Here is a 16,253-nt window from a genome sequence, read left to right as displayed (position 1 = left end):
TTTAAGCCTTTTCAACAGGCTTCTTAGAGAAAGTAACTGGTTGTTTAATAAACGGAATCTCTTGATTGGCCTCCCCCGTGTCAAGAAATGGGATGGTATGGTCCTCAGTCCAGCAGGACCCCCGGGCCTCGAGTGCCCAGTGGCGCTGTAGTTTAGCGATGAATCCACCAGAGGGAGCGCCGACCTGTGTCCTTTCTACCCCGGCCTGCTGTAACAAACTGCCCAGCCGCGGAAAGTGTGTCCGTCCTTCTCTCATCGCTGTTTGGTAATGACCGCTTCTCTGTACAAGTTTTGTTTTCTGTTCTCTCCCCACGCCCCTGGCTCCTCCCTCAATTTGAACTCATTGGTTTGATTTTCTTCTCGGTCAACATTGTGCCTTTCCCTCAATTACAAAAGCCTTCTAGAGGATTTGCACAATAACCCGGGGATTTGGGCCCACAGACATAACATTTTAGAATCGGTAAAATGCCGAACTTAAATAACAGACCACGTCAATAGCCTAAATAGCAGACTTAAACTAGTCCTCGGCCTATACAGCCTTCCAACTTTCTACAACTCATATTCAGTAATCGTCCCCAGTTATTGAGGCTCCAGCCTCTCTTCAGATGTATCTACCGTATTATAATTGAATTCCCCATTTAAAAAATCAATTATAGTTTCAAACATGTCTTGTTCAAAGTCATGTTTTTGCAGGCTTGGTCAGTGTAACAACCAGTAGCCTGATGAAAAATGGCGGTAGGTTAGTTTTAACGTCTTAGGTAATGGAGTCAAGTCTAGTGTGGACACCAGGAATAGTAGCTTCGGCATTCGCAACAGCTAATGGGGATCCCAATGAAATACCCCCCGAAAGTACTTTGTCATACAGCAGCTATGACTGAAATGGTAAAAATTCCTTCTGCTCTGTACTTACGTAATTTTCGCGTTATTTCTACACACTACCGAGTCAAACTTTACGTTACACAAGCAATACAGATTTACAGCTTTATTGTGAGTCATTGGATTTCGATTGAAGTGGAACCTGTCCTCAGTCAGTAGTACTCAGTACCGACAACAAAGATGCACAGTAACGCCGAGGATGTTGCGTCTGTTGTTCCAATTGTGTCCAGCAGAGGGAGCACGTACCTTGACAGAGACATGATAAGCTTGATGTCAAGCAGTGGTTCAAATGTATTGTAGGCCTATGTGTGAACCTCCATATATCTTTGACTCATGTTTAGTCACATTTGACATGCATTGGCTGAAATGATTGCCTAATGGGACTCCTTTATTAGGAGTCCCATAGGGTCGGTGCACAATTGGCCCAGGGTCGTCCGGGTTTGGCCGGTGTAGGCTGTCATTGTAAATAAGAATGTGTTCCTAACTGACTTGCCTAGTTAAATAAAGGTTCAATTTAAAATATATACAAATAAAAAATAAACAAATTGGCTTCTCCCTCTACTTTACATCTACCTTGCTCTCAGCTGCACACTGTGGGGGCCTCTTTTGCAACGCCTTCTTCACCTCTCTCAGGGTCTTTTTAAAACTTTTCCTTTCCAACTCCCAGTCCCTCCCCAATCCTGTTCCTCTCCTCCCACCCATCTCCCTCGTCTCCTCCTTGTCCAATTCCCCTATGTGTTAGGGGTGGCATAATGGGGCCTTTATGCTGGGACAAAATTCCACGTCCTTTTTAAACTCTCATGCCTCAAATGTTTGATTCCTCTAAATGAATATTATTGCTGAGTATTAAATCAAATGTTTTTGTTTGGTGGGCAATGTGTGGTTAAAGAACTCCCACACCTTGCTGCTTGCAGACAGAATTTTATTGAACTTGTGAACTGATCACTTCGACTCAGCAAATATTCACATATGGAAAGGCTTCCGATTTCTGTACTGTTTGATTGCTTTAATCACGGTGCAATTAAGAAGCACTATACTCACATTTAAGATATGAAATATTTGTTATACACGCGATCACTGAAGAACTTTGTTTGAAGGTCATGCTCTAATCTATTTTAATCAGCGTGTCTGTGTCTTTTTAAATCTTTTTTGTGTCTGTTACCCCCCATGTTCCTTTCCATCTAGTCGAAATAATCCGATTTTAAGACATTGGGTCCGTTCCTCTCCTGTCAGTATTAACCCCTCCTTCATTCTATCCAGTTATCGGTCACATTTTCTACATGTTTTTATCCTTCTTTCGGTCCCATCCTGTTTCTTTCTAAGGTCAAAAGTGAAAGATGCAGGTAGACCTGGAGAAGGTACAGTGCCTTCAGAAAGTATTCATACCCCTTGACTTATTCCACACTTTGTTGTGTTACACTGAATTCAGAATGGATTAAAAATATATGTTTTTCCTCACACACCTACAGACAACACCCAACAATGATAAAGTTGAAACTTGTTTTTAGAAATGTTTGCAAATGTTTTGAAAATGAAATACAGAAATATCTCATTTGCATAAGTATTCACACACCTGAGTCAATACATCATACAGTGGGGCAAAACCTGTAACTTCTTCTTTAAGAGGCTCTAGACCTGCACCAGGCTGGGAATACTGAATCTGCAATAGGTAAGCAGCTTGGTTTGAAGAAATCAACTGTGGGAGCAATTATTAGGAAATGGAAGACATACAAGACCACTGATAATCTCCCTCGATCTGGGGCTCCACGCAACATCTCACCCCGTGGGGTCAAAATGATCACAAGAACGGTGAGCAAAAATCCCAGAACCACACGGGGTGGACCTAGTGAATGACCTGCAGAGAGCTGGGACCAAAGTAACAAAGCCTACCATCAGCAAGGGCATTGAAGATGAAACGTGGCTGGGTCTTTCAGCATGACAATGATCCCAAACACACCGCCCGGCAACGAAGGAGTAGCTTCGTAAGAAGCATTTCAAGGTCCTGGAGTGGCCTAGCCAGTCTCCAGATCTCAACCCCATAGAAAATCTTTGGAGGGAGTTGAAAGTCCGTGTTGCCCAGCAACAGCCTCAAAACATCACTGCTCTAGAGGAGATCTGCATGGAGGAATGGGCCAAAATACCAGCAACAGTGTGTGAAAACCCTGTGAAGACTTACAGAAAACGTTTGACCTCTGTCATTGCCAACAAAGGGTATATTACAAAGTATTGAGATAAACTTTTGTTATTGACCAAATACTTATTTTCCACCATAATTTGCAAATAAATTCATAAAAAATCCTACAATGTGATTTTCTGGATTTTTTTCTCTCATTTTGTCTGTCATAGTTGAAGTGTACCTATGATGAAAATTACAGGCCTCTCTCATCTTTTTAAGTGGGAGAAATTGCACAATTGGTGGCTGACTAAATACTTTTTTGCCCCACTGTATAATCACTTTCGGCAATGATTACAGCTGTGAGTCGTTCTGGGTAAGTCTCTTTAAGAGCTTTGCACACCTGGATTGTGTGGAGAAAGTCGAGGGGTGTGAATACTTTCTGAAGGTACCGTATGCGTTATGCTTTATAAGGTGATGATGAGGCCATGTATGGATTGTGTTTTAGGGTGTTTCACAGAGTCTGTTACAGAACACCCTGTCACTTCTCCATGTTTGGGAGATTTGTGCAATTACACATATTTACGTTATCCCTAAATCCCAAAACAAAATGAGCTTCAAATCAAATTTAGTAAAGGGAAATTGTTTGCTAATTTCAAAGCAAGCTCTGTGATCTGAAATCATAGTCCTTTAAAATATATATATATATATATTTTGTCACAAGTTATGACTTTGTTATTATGGAGTATTTTATTGTTAATACTCCATTAGTGCTGTGGAGTATGACCACAGTAGGCATTTGTTATAACAGTTGCACAGAAAGTCATGCAATCTTTATAGAAAAAAATACACATGTAAAGGTTGTAGTTGTTTTGATGTTGTTTGATCACTTAGTTTGATGCAGAAGTTAAATGTAAATGCACAATTGAAGCAGTAAAGTAGGTTTTATAGTAGCTTTTGGCTTCATGTAAGGAGTATCCTTTAGTGACTTGGATTTATACTGAACAAAAAATATAAACACAACATGTAAAGTGTTGGTCCCATGTTTCATGAGCTGAAAAAAAAAATACTCCATGTTCTATAGGAACAAAAAAGTGTATTTCTCTCAAATGTTGTGCTCAAATTTGATTACATCCCTGTTAGTGAGCGTTTCTCCTTTGCCAAGATAATCCATCCACCTGACAGGTGTGGCATTTCAAGAAGCTGATTAAACAGCATGATCATTACACAGTTGCACCTTGTGCTGGGGACAATAAATGGACACTTTAAAATGTTCAATTTCATCACACAACAGAAATTCCACAGATGTCTCAAATTTAGAGGGAGTGTGCAGTTGGCATGCTGACTGCAGGAATGTCCACCAGAGCTGTTGCCAGAGAATTTAATGTTAATTTCTCTATCATAAGCTGCCTCCAACGTTGTTTTAGAGAATTTGGCAGTACGTCCAACCGGCCTCACAACCACAGACCACATCAGAGTCATCATCTGGGGGGCTGAACCCCTGACCAGTCATGTAACGTCCATAGATTAGGGCCTAATTTATTTATTTAAATGTCCTTATATGAACTGTAACTCTGTAAGATATTTTGAAATTGTTGCATGTTGCGTTTGTTTTTGTTCAGTATACTTGGAAAGAGTAGGAACACTTTCCACACAGTGATAGGGACTGACCAATGTTTCCCTTGCCCCTTACCATTTAATTAATGATATGCCAAAGCATGGGGAACGGCAGGTAGCCAGCGCCTGAAAGGTCACTGGTTTGAATCCCTTAGCCCACTAGGTGAAACATCTGTCGATGTGCCCTTGAGCAAGGCACTTAACCCTAATTACTCCTGTATAATTCTAGATCAGAGAGAATACTGTTCTGCTCCAAAAAGAAAAGTACACACATCACAAAGCCAGCCGTAGTTAGAGGCTATACCATACAATGTGATGGTTGTTGCCGAAATGAGCCCATGGAGTGCTGATATATATTTTTAAAGTAATACCAGAAAACGTCATAGAGACCGACATTGATTTTGTCTTGATGAACATTCAATTATGCAAAATAACAATGAGATTCTGGTGTAGACTCAAATCTACACTGAACATAAATATAAACACAACATGTGAACTGTTGGTCCCATGTTTCTTCAGCTCAAATAAAATATCCCAGAACTGTTCCATGAGCACAAAACGTTTATTTCTCTTAAATGTTGTACACAAATGTGTTTACATCCCTTTTAGTGAGGATTTCTCCTTTGCCAAGATAATCCATCCACCTGACAGGTGTGGCATATCAAGAAGCTGATTAAACAGCATGATAATTTCACAGGTGCACCTTGTGCTGGGGGACAATAAAAGGCCACTCTAAAACGTGCAATTTCATCACACAACACAATGCCACAGATGTCTCAAGTTTTGAGGGAGCGTGCAATTGGCATGCTGACTGCAGGAATGTCCACCAGAGCTGTTGGCAGGGAATTAAATGTTAATTTGGCCTATAAAATATGATTGTTGCACGTTGCGTTTATATATTTCTTCAGTATAGATAGATATCATTTTTTTTGTTGGCATGTAGGCCTATCATGTATTGCACTGTAACCGCAAACAACACTAGGGTATCAGTACATCGATCCTTGCCAGGAGTGAATGTGAGAGGGGTGAAATGTGTCACAGAGGGGAAATGGGGAAAGGAAGGGAAGAGTACAAACAGGAAGGAAGGAAGAAAGGGGGGGGTTATTATTCTGTATCATCATAGTTATGTATTCTTCTAACTGGCTCTCTGTGTGTTAGCCTAGGCCGGATGCGACCAAACAAAAATCAAACAGAGACCAAGCAAGGAACTGCTTTGATGGCTTTCCAAAGGCAAACATAAGGAGGAATTGCTGACCTCAAATGTTCCTTTAATTTTGGGATTGTTTTTATTGGGCTCTTTCCCTGACCTGATTAACTATACCCAATCTCTATTTCTTGCTACTGTGGGTTTCGCCACTTCGGATCACTGAGAAGATATTTTGTAGGCCAATCATTTGCCTGCTGTTTGGTAACTTTAATGAGAAAGCACTCATAAGATAGGTATAGTTTATATTATATTAGTGAATGAGTGATGATTATGAATGTCTTATTAATTAGTGTGGCTTCATTGTGTTACCCATTTATTTCAGTACACTTCATTTCATTTTTTTTTTTAAAAACAAGCTGGAACCGGGAGGCAGGACTTGTCAGGACCAGACTGGCAGCAGCTGGATTAGCTCTAAAGGTAAAATGGGTTTTGTTAGTGGTCCAGTCAGAAGGAGTACTGTTTGTGTCAGGATTGGTCAAATTCAATTGATTTTGTAGTGAAAGAATGTGCATGACATCAAGTCAATGATATCCCCTGAAATGTAGTTGTCCAAGATCAATCTCAGGTTCTTTGCATTGGAGAGTTATTTGAATGGATAGGCCTTTGTGGTATGAAACGCTCAGTTGAGGCTATGAAGGTATGTGTAGCAGCTGTAGTATTGCTAGGAGTTTAGCTGAGCACCAGAGGGAGCATTGAGCGGGGACATCACCCTGTCTGAGACTTGAAGTAGTGTCGCTCTTGCTCAACCAAAACCATGGCTTTGGTAGAATGATTGGTTAGGCCGCTGCTTCGTGAGTGTGAAATATTGTTGTGCAGAAGGTCCCTAGTTCGTGCCCAGGTGGGGCCAGGGATGGGACATAATCTGTTACTGTGGTGCCGTGACTAGTATCACACAGTCAGGCTGATTGGTTATTATTTTGTAAGAAACATTGATAACGTGACAATAGGAATGTGAACAGAGAACAACAAGGAACCAAGCACTGAGCCCTGAGGGACTCCAATCGTCAAAATGCATTGATTTTAAGGAAACATTCCTGTCCTTGGCCACCTATTAATAAGAGCTAGATAAGTCCCAGTCCAAAAACAACCCATAGCCTCCAGGGACTTCATGTAGGTCAGTGTTTCTCAAACTTGGTGCACATTTCGTTTTTTGCCCTAACACTACACAGCTGATTCAAATAATCAACTAATCATCCAACTTTAATTATTTTAATCAGCTGTGTATTACTAGGGCAAAGAACTAAATGTGCACGCCTTTGGGTCCTGAGGACCGAGTTTGGGAAACACTTATGTAGATAGAAAGAAATGTATAGGTCATTTATAAGAAATATGGTAGTTGCTCCACCTTGCCCTAATATTGCTTACACCTAACCAATCCTAACCAAGGACTGGGGGTTGGTTCTAGAGCATGATCACTGGGCCCGTCTCTGCGGCTTCCTGTTATAATTAATAAAATAATGATATCTGATGGTTTCATTTGTCTAATGCTACCAACAGGCCTTGCAGGATCCAAACTGAATGGGGAGGTGGAATCTCATTTAGATTTGAATGGAGTGTTGAAACCAATTAACTTTGGCTGCTTGTGGTGCTGAGTACATTTGCTTTTCTTCCGTGGGAATTGCACCGGTCTCCTCATATTTGATCGTGTTTTTATATACTATTTCATCCGTTGTTCATAGTTGCTTTGTTGTCCCTGTTTTGCCAATATTTTCGAATTCTTGTTTGACTGTATAGCCTCAAATCATGTGTGAAGGGGGAATTGAAGACAATTTAACATTTGTCCCCCCCTCACTCCGGCACTTTGGGAAACACTGTTAAGTTATTAATAAGTTGTAGACTGTGTGTAGAATGATCCTTAAAGTTCATTTATCAGGCTGTTTAATGTGGCATATTGTGCCTACAATATATGTTGTTCACCTGAATAATCATTAACACGTCCAGTGTACAGCTGGTCTTGGGTAAGGCTGTATGGGAGGAAGACTCCACAGTTCTCGTCACTCTCCTCCTCTACACCCCCCTTCCTCCAAGGTTCTACTGTACCACTGGGCCCGTCTCTGCTGCGTCCTGTCTCCTTCTGTTTTCCCTGCCTTTCCCCTGCCACCCTACCCCCCCTCCACAACACCCCAGTGGTACATTCCCTCTCCTCCCCTATCGCATGCCATATTGACCAGTCCTGTTGGGAAGTACCTCATTCACCTCAGTGAGAACAGAACCACAGAGGTCCACTCTTGAGTATGGTGGACCTTTAGAGTGTCTCAGGTAGACCTAACACAGGCCCAGTACCTGTTCCTGTAAACTGTGGCCCTCAGTTGTTTCCTTGATTATTGTCCCAACATACACAAATAAAATGTTTTTTTTGGCACACGCTTCGTAAACAACAGGTATAGACTAACAGTGAAATGCTTACTTACAGGTCCTTCCCAACAATGTAGAGAGAGAAAAAAAGTAGAGAAATAATAGGAAAGTAATAACACGTAATACAATGAATAATAAATACACAATAAGTACGATAACGTGACTAGATATGTGCTGAGTCGATGCGCAGGGGCACAAGGTAATTGAGGGACAAATGTACACATACAGTGGCTTCAGATGGTATTCAGATGGTATTCATACCCCTTGAATTATTCCACATTTAGTTATTACAGCCTGAATTCAAAATGAATTAAATACATTTTTATCTCTCACCCATTCACACACAGTATACATTCTCGCAAATGTATTGAAAATAAAATACAGAAATATCTCAGTTACATAAGTATTCGCACCCCTGAGTCAATACCATTTATTACAGTTGTGAGTCATCTTGGGTATGTCTGTATCAGCTATGCACATCTTGATTTGGGCATTTTCTCCCATTCTTCCTTCCATCACTCAAGCTCTGTTAAATTAGATGGGGAGCGAAGGTGAACAGTAATCTTCAAGTCTTTCCACAGAGTTTCTATGGGATTTAACTCTGGGCTTTGGCTGACCCGCTCAAGGAATTTCACATTCTTGTTCTGAAGCCATTCCAGCATTTATTTGGCTGTATGATTGGGGTCATTGTCCTGCTGGAACTAAATCTTCGCCCCAGTCTAAGGTTGTTTGCACTCTCTTAGCAGGTTCTCATCAAGGATTTGCCTGTATTTCGCTCCCTTCATTGTTCCCTCTATCCTTACCAATCTCCCAGTCCCTGCCGCTGAAAAGCGTCCCCGTAGCATGATGCTGCCACCACCATGCTTCCCAGTAGGGATGATGCTGCCACCACCATGCTTCCCAGTAGGGATGATGCTGCCACCACCATGCTTCCCAGTAGGGATGATGCTGCCACTACCATGCTTCCCAGTAGGGATGATGCTGGACTGGTGTTTCATCAGACCACAGAGTCCTTTACCTTTTACCTAATGCTCTCAGTCTTTCATGTGTCTTTTTTTGCAAACTCCAGAACGTGCTGTCATGTGCCCTTTTCTCAGAAGTGGCTTCCATCTGGCCACTCTCCCATAAAGCACAGATTAGTGAAGTGCTGTAGAGACTGCTGTCCATCTGGCAGGTTCTCCCATCACAGCCAAGAAACTGTAGTTTGGTCAGAGTGGTCATTGTTCTTTTGGTAACCTCCTTGATCAAGGTCCTTCTTGGCCCGGTTGCTCAGTTTAGCCGGGTGGCCAGCTCCAGGAAGAGTCTTGATGGTTCCAAACTTCTTCAATTTAAGAATCATAGAGGTCATTGTGTTCTTGGGGATCTTCAATGCTGCAGAAATCTTTTGGTACCCTTCCCCAGATTTGTGCCTCCACAAAATCTTGTCTCAGAGTTCAACAGATAATTCCTTAGAACTCATGGCTTGTTTTTTTTCTCAATGATGGAGACCATTGTGCTTTTGAGAAACTTTCAACACTCTAGAAATGGTTTTTATACCCTTTTCCAGATATATGCCTCCTCATAAATCTCGGAGATCTACAGACAGTTCCTTGGACTTCATGGTGTAGTTTCTGCTCTGACATGCGCCCACAACTGTGGGACCTTATAAAGACAGGTGTGTTTCTTTTTAAATCATGTCCAAACAATTGAATGAGACACAGGTGCACTCGTCAAATTGTAATGACATCTCAAGGAAATCAGATGCACCTGAGCTCAATTTGGAGTGGCATAGCAAAGGGGTGTGAATACTTATGTAAATGAGATATGTCTGTGTTTCATTTTAAAACATTTCTTAAAACATGTTTTCACTTTGTCATTATGGGGTATTTTGTGTAGAAAATAATTAATTTAATCCATTTTGAATTCAGCCTTTAACACAACAGAATATGGAATAAGTCAAGGGGTATGAATACTTGATGAATGCACTCTAACTAGGAATAGAGTGACTACGCAACATGATAGGTAGTGATCAGTAGCAGCAGCGTATGTGATTAGTCAAGAACTGTTGTGCAGAAAGGGTCAATGCTGATATTCCAGGTAGCTATTTGGTGACTGGGGATAGGGCCCAATTCTGAGTCATTTATGTTAATGCCTGGGTGTGGCGTTTGATAGCTATGTTGTTACTTTGCCTTTGTCATTTGTGTCGTTTGTGTTGTCATTGGTGTAGACTTACATTTTGTAACACGGGGGACCCTTTCGTGTTCCCAACATGAATGTAGCATTTTAGAATGAAATGACGCTGTACTGAAAAACGATCCTGTTCTAGGGGTTTCCATTGTGAAGGATGAAAGATGAGAGGCAGCAAGTATGTGAACTATTCCATTTCTGTAATAGGTCTGGGTGTAGCTGGTGCAGAGGAGTCAGGCGCAGGACAACAGAGATGAGTAATACACGTACATTTACTCAAGACTTTCGTATACAAGTCGATAATACCGAGCCCACAATACGGACCGTAAATACAACAAACAAACACGCACAAAAACTATGGGGAAAACGGAGGGTTAAATAATGAACATGTAATTGGGGAATTGAAACCAGGTGTGTAAAACAAAGATAAAACAAATGGAAAATGAAAAGTGGATGGGCGATGGCTAGAAGGCCGGTGACGTTGACCGGCCGAGCACGCCCAAACAAGGAGAGGGACCGACTTCGGCGGAAGTCGTGACAATTTGTTGCTGGTGGTGAGAGTACTTAACAGCAGCCAGGCCGGAACTTCAGCGGTCAGCTGGCTTCTGTGGATAGAGGGATGGTTAGGTGGGTCATGTTGACGTTAGCATGACGCTGTGCGTTGCCTGCTCCTGCTGACCGTGCGAATAGACTCTGTAGAGCAGGGGTCACCAAACTGAGTTCCTTAAGACACAAGTAAATGAATACATGTCTGAATCATTGTGTGTACAAGAGAAACCTGGTCAGATGTATAATATAGTCATCACAGATGTATAATAAATAAACAAATAGATCTTAGTGGTTGTCATGTGTGATCTTTGTTACATACACAAAGACATAAAGATATACTCAGGCGAGATGGCACTTGATTGCAAAACACTTGATCCTACACTACATGACCAAATGTATGTGGACACCTGCTTATTGAACATCTCATTTCGAAGCATGGGCATTAATATGGAGTTGGTCCCCCTTTTGCACTCTTCTGGGAAGGCTTTTCACTAGATATTGGAACATTGCTGCGGGGACTTTCTTCCATTAAGCCGCAAGAGCATTAGTGAGGTCTGGCACTGATGTTGGGTGATTAGGCCTGGTTCGCAGTCGGCGTTCCGTTCATCCCAAAGGTGTTCGATGGTCTGGGCTCTGTGCAGGCCAGTCAAGTTCTTCCACACCGATCTCGACAAACCATTTCTGTATGGACATTGCTATGTGCACGGGGGCATTGTCATGCTGAAACAGGAAAGGGCCTTCGCCAAACTGTTGCCACAAAGTTGGAAGCACAGAATTGTCTAGAATGTCATTGTATGCTGTAGGGTTAAGATTACCCTTCATTGGAACAAAGGGGCCTAGCCCGAACCATGAAAAACAGCCCCAGACCATTATCCCTCCTCCACCAAACTTTACAGTTGACACTATGCATTGGGGCAGGTAGCATTTTCCTGACATCCACCAAACCCAGATTCGTCTGTCAGACTGCTGGATGGTGAAGCGTGATTCATCACTCCAGAGAACGCGTTGCCACTGCTGCAGAGTCCAATGGTGGCGAGCTTTACACCACTCCAGCTGACACTTGGCATTGAGCATGTTGATCTTAGGCTTGTGTGCGGCTGCTCGGCCATGGAAACCCATTTCATGAAGCTCCCGACGAACAGTTCTTGTGCTGACGTTGCTTTGAGAGGCAGTTCTGAACTCGGTAGTGAGTATTGCAACCGAGGACAGACGATTTTTACTCGCTACACGCTTCATCACTCGGTGGTCCCGTTCTGTGAGCTTGTGTGGCCTACCACTTTGCAGCTGAGCCATTGTTGCCCCTAGACATTTACACTTCATAATAACAGCACTTACAGTGGACCGGTGAAGCTCTAGCAGGGCAGACATTTGACTTGTTGGAAAGGTGACATCCTATGACAGTGCCACGTTGAAAGTCACTGAGCTCTTTAGTAAGGCCCTTCTACTGCCAATGTTTGTCTATGGAGATTGCATTGCAGTGTGTTCAATTTTATTCACCTGTCAGCAACGGCTGTGGCTGAAATAGCCGAATCCACTAAATTGAAGGCGTGTCCACATACTCTTTGAATATATAGTGTATATTTTCAAGGTAAGCTGCAAGATGCACCAATCACCTTAAAGCCACAATGGAGAAGGATACTACCTCATTTTATGAGGGTGTGGTTTTCGGCATATTTCATCTGGAGTCTTCTACTGCTTGTGTTTCGGTCTGGACATAGAATAAGATACAACTTTAAAAAGGTGAACTGTCCCTTTTGACAGTGAGGTGATTGAAGGAATGGGCTGTTTAAATGATTCTAACATGAAACCCTTGTAGGTTTACCGATTCCTGAAATACACAGTTTAGTCATGTTGTAGGACAGTAGGTCAGCTGAAGTGAACCCCCTGGTCGACTGCCCCTCCCCTCCCCTCCCCACCTCCATTTTTTTTCTAGAATCTCCCTGTGTAAATACTGTTTGATCCCGCTCTCTCTCTCTCTCTCTCTCTCTCTCTCTCTCTCTCTCTCTCTCTCTCGCTTCATCAATGGCCCTCATTCATTCCCCCTCTACCTCTGCATGCCTCTGTACCCCCTTCCCTCCTTCACTATTCATTCCTATGATTTTTCCTGCCTGTACCTTTCCATGGCTTGAAGTATTTCAACGCACACGTATTAACCCATTGTAAAGACATGCCTATAGAGGCAATCACACTCAGTAAAAAAAGAACATGTCCTATTGTCACATACACCAGACAGGTGCAGACAAATGTGTTGTTTTTACAGGGTCAGCCATAGTAGTGCGGCGCCCCTGGAACAAATTAAGGTTATGTGCCTTTCTCAAGGGCACATCGGGCGATTTTTCACCTTGTCGGCTTGGTTATTCAAACCAGCGGCCTTTCAGTTACTGGTCCAACACTCTAACCGCCAGACTACCTGATGCCCAGTATTGGCCTACTAAAATGCAACGCTGAGCAGCCTCCATTGATATCGACAGATCCACCTCACCACTCACCATGCACACACAGCCATCAACACACAGCCATCAACACACAGCCATCATACACAGCCATCAACACACAGCCATCAACACACAGCCATCAACACACAGCCATCATACACAGGGTGGCATACCAACTCCAGACCCCACAGACACCCGCTCCACACATAGATAAATACACCCACCTATGCATATCCTCTCTCTGTGTAAGCCTGTCTCTCTCTGCCCCTCTGTTCTCTCTCTCTCTCTCTCTCTCTCTCTCTCTCTCCTCTGAATGCCTATTTCGAGTGCATGTGGTTAGTTGGGTGTGTTCACGGTCGTCAGTGACCCATTCTCTCGTTCAATTCCTTCTTCTCATCCTGCATCACCTCTATCAGTGTGCCCAGGGCTATGCATGTGTCAAACACACACACACACACACACACACACACACACACACACACACACACACACACACATTCACTCTGTGCTAAAATCCTACATTAATACCCCAACCCCTCCCTCGCCCCATTTCCTCCCACCCCCTCTCTGATCTATTTTTGTGTTATGTGGCGAGTAGGGTGTGTGTGCTCGGTTTGCAGCCCTGCCCAGTAAAATACAGACTTTTCAAGGAAGTCAACAGTATAATATGGTCGCTTTATTGTAATTACAAGGTTCCAGTTTTGGAAATAGCCAGGCTACCCACAAGCACTTGCTGTGTCTGTCTCTATGGCACTCGTTGCTATTCTTTTGCACCCCCCTCAACTCCCCCGGCCAGCTCTCGTTTGGTTTATTATTATTTGGCACAGCAACGCAGAAGCCCGTCAGTAAATCAAGTGACATCATCATAGCCAATGAAATGTAATTGGTTCTCGCTAGCTGAGTGTTGAAAATCCGGCACGTGGGAGGCCAACCCCGATCACGATGAACCACGGAGCCTTGCGGTCTTTGTCTTAACCCTAAAATTACTGCCGGCAAATGACTAGGCTTTATTAATTTAAAGAGGCTGGCATTCAAGGTAAACTCCGTAATTGGTAGTTCAGACTTAAGCCTAAAACCTGCTGCCCAGATTTAGTAAGAGCATCTGCTTGTTTTATCAGCAGATTGTACACTGTAATAATGTTTTTACAGTCAATTCTCATGGTAAAATTTCTCCTTCACATTGTGCCAAAAATGTATTCAGGGTGAGTGAAGTCAGTCATTTTGCCCATTTTGGTACGTTCATAAGCTGTGGTACATTCCCAGAGTGATAGATATTCACCTGGTTGTGCTTATGACTACCGTTGCTATGAGTGCGTGAATGCCCCGTGTATTCTCTTCAATGTTAGGAAACATATTTTTGCTGTTCATAATCAAAGATTTTCAAAGATATTCTAGCTTGGCCTATGACGCCACAACACATCATTTCCCCTTCCCTCTTTCATCCAATCATCATTCTTATCTGTCCTTTTCTGACCACCCCTCTCCTTTCCCTGCCACTGTTTATCTGGGAACCACAGGTTCAACAAAAGCTGTGATTATAGTCATTTTAAAGGACCAATGCAGCCATTTTTATATCAATATCAAATCATTTCTGGGTAACAATTAAATATCTTACTTTAATACATTTCTATTAAAATGGGGAATAATAGCTTTTTAGCAAGAAAATATTTCTCAAGCAAGAATTTTGCTAGGAATTGGGAAGGGGAAAAATGAAAACTAGCTGTTATTGGCAGAGAGGTTTGGAACTCTCTTTGTCATGAGTCTATTAACCAATTTACCGCATGGTGATGTCACCTTCGAAAGCCGAAACTCCCACCCATGCAAACCTGCTGATTAGAAGCTCCTGTGTAGAGGTTATCAAGAAATAACACAGATCAAATGTTTTCACACTTTTACAGTGTTATTTTCATCAGCTATTGTACAATATGATATAAAACACAGGAAAACAGAATTTTGACTGCACTGGGCCTTTAATATGGAAACAACCTAAGGTTACAGTGCACAAGCATGGCACAAACACATACCAAGGGTGTCTCTTTTTACAGCCTGCGGCAGCTCTGACCTTGCGGGGCAAAACCATTTGGCCCACAGAGTGTCCAATGTGTTCTACAGTCCAAAATAAAACCATCAAATTCTCATTCTGAAATATTTTCAATTGCGTTTACCCCATTGTGTTCTCTCAGTTGGCCAACAACAGAGATTCTAGAGTTTGTTTTTCAATCGACATACAATATATTTGCAAAAGTATGTGGACACCCCTTCAAATGTTTGGATTTGGCTATTTCAGCCACACCCTTTTCTGACAAGTGTATAAAATCGAGCACACAGCCATGCAATCTCCGTAGACAAACATTGGTATTAGAATGGCCTTTCTGAAGAGCTCAGTGACTCTCATAAGATGCCACCTTTCCAACAAGTCAGTTTGTCAAATTTCTGCCCTGCTAGAGCTGCCCCAGTCAACTATAAGTGCTGTTATTGTGAAGTGGAAACATCTAGGAGCAACAACAGCTCAGCCGCGAAGTGATAGGCAACACAAGCTCACAGAACGGGACCGCCGAGTGCTGAATCGTGTAGCGCGTAAAAATCATCTGTCCTCGATTGCAACACTCACTACCGAGTTCCAAACTGCCTCTGGAAGCAACATCATCACAAGAACTGTTCGTCGGGAGCTTCATGAAGTTGGTTTCCATGGCCGAGCAGCCACACACAAACCTAAGATCACCATGCTCAATGCCAAGCGTCGTCTGGAGTGATGTAAAGCTCGCCGCCATTGGACTCCGAAGCAGTGGCAACGCGTTCTCTGGAGTGATGAATCACGCTTCACCATCTGGCAGTCCGACAGACGATATTGGGGTTTGGTGGATGCCGGGAGAACGCTACCTGTCCCAATGCATAGTGCCAACTGTAAAGTTTGGTGGAGGAGGGATATTGATCT

Source organism: Oncorhynchus nerka, linkage group LG4 (genome assembly GCF_034236695.1).
Source record: "Oncorhynchus nerka isolate Pitt River linkage group LG4, Oner_Uvic_2.0, whole genome shotgun sequence".
Lineage (NCBI taxonomy): Eukaryota > Metazoa > Chordata > Actinopteri > Salmoniformes > Salmonidae > Oncorhynchus > Oncorhynchus nerka.
Note: the sequence above shows the minus strand (reverse complement) of the source record.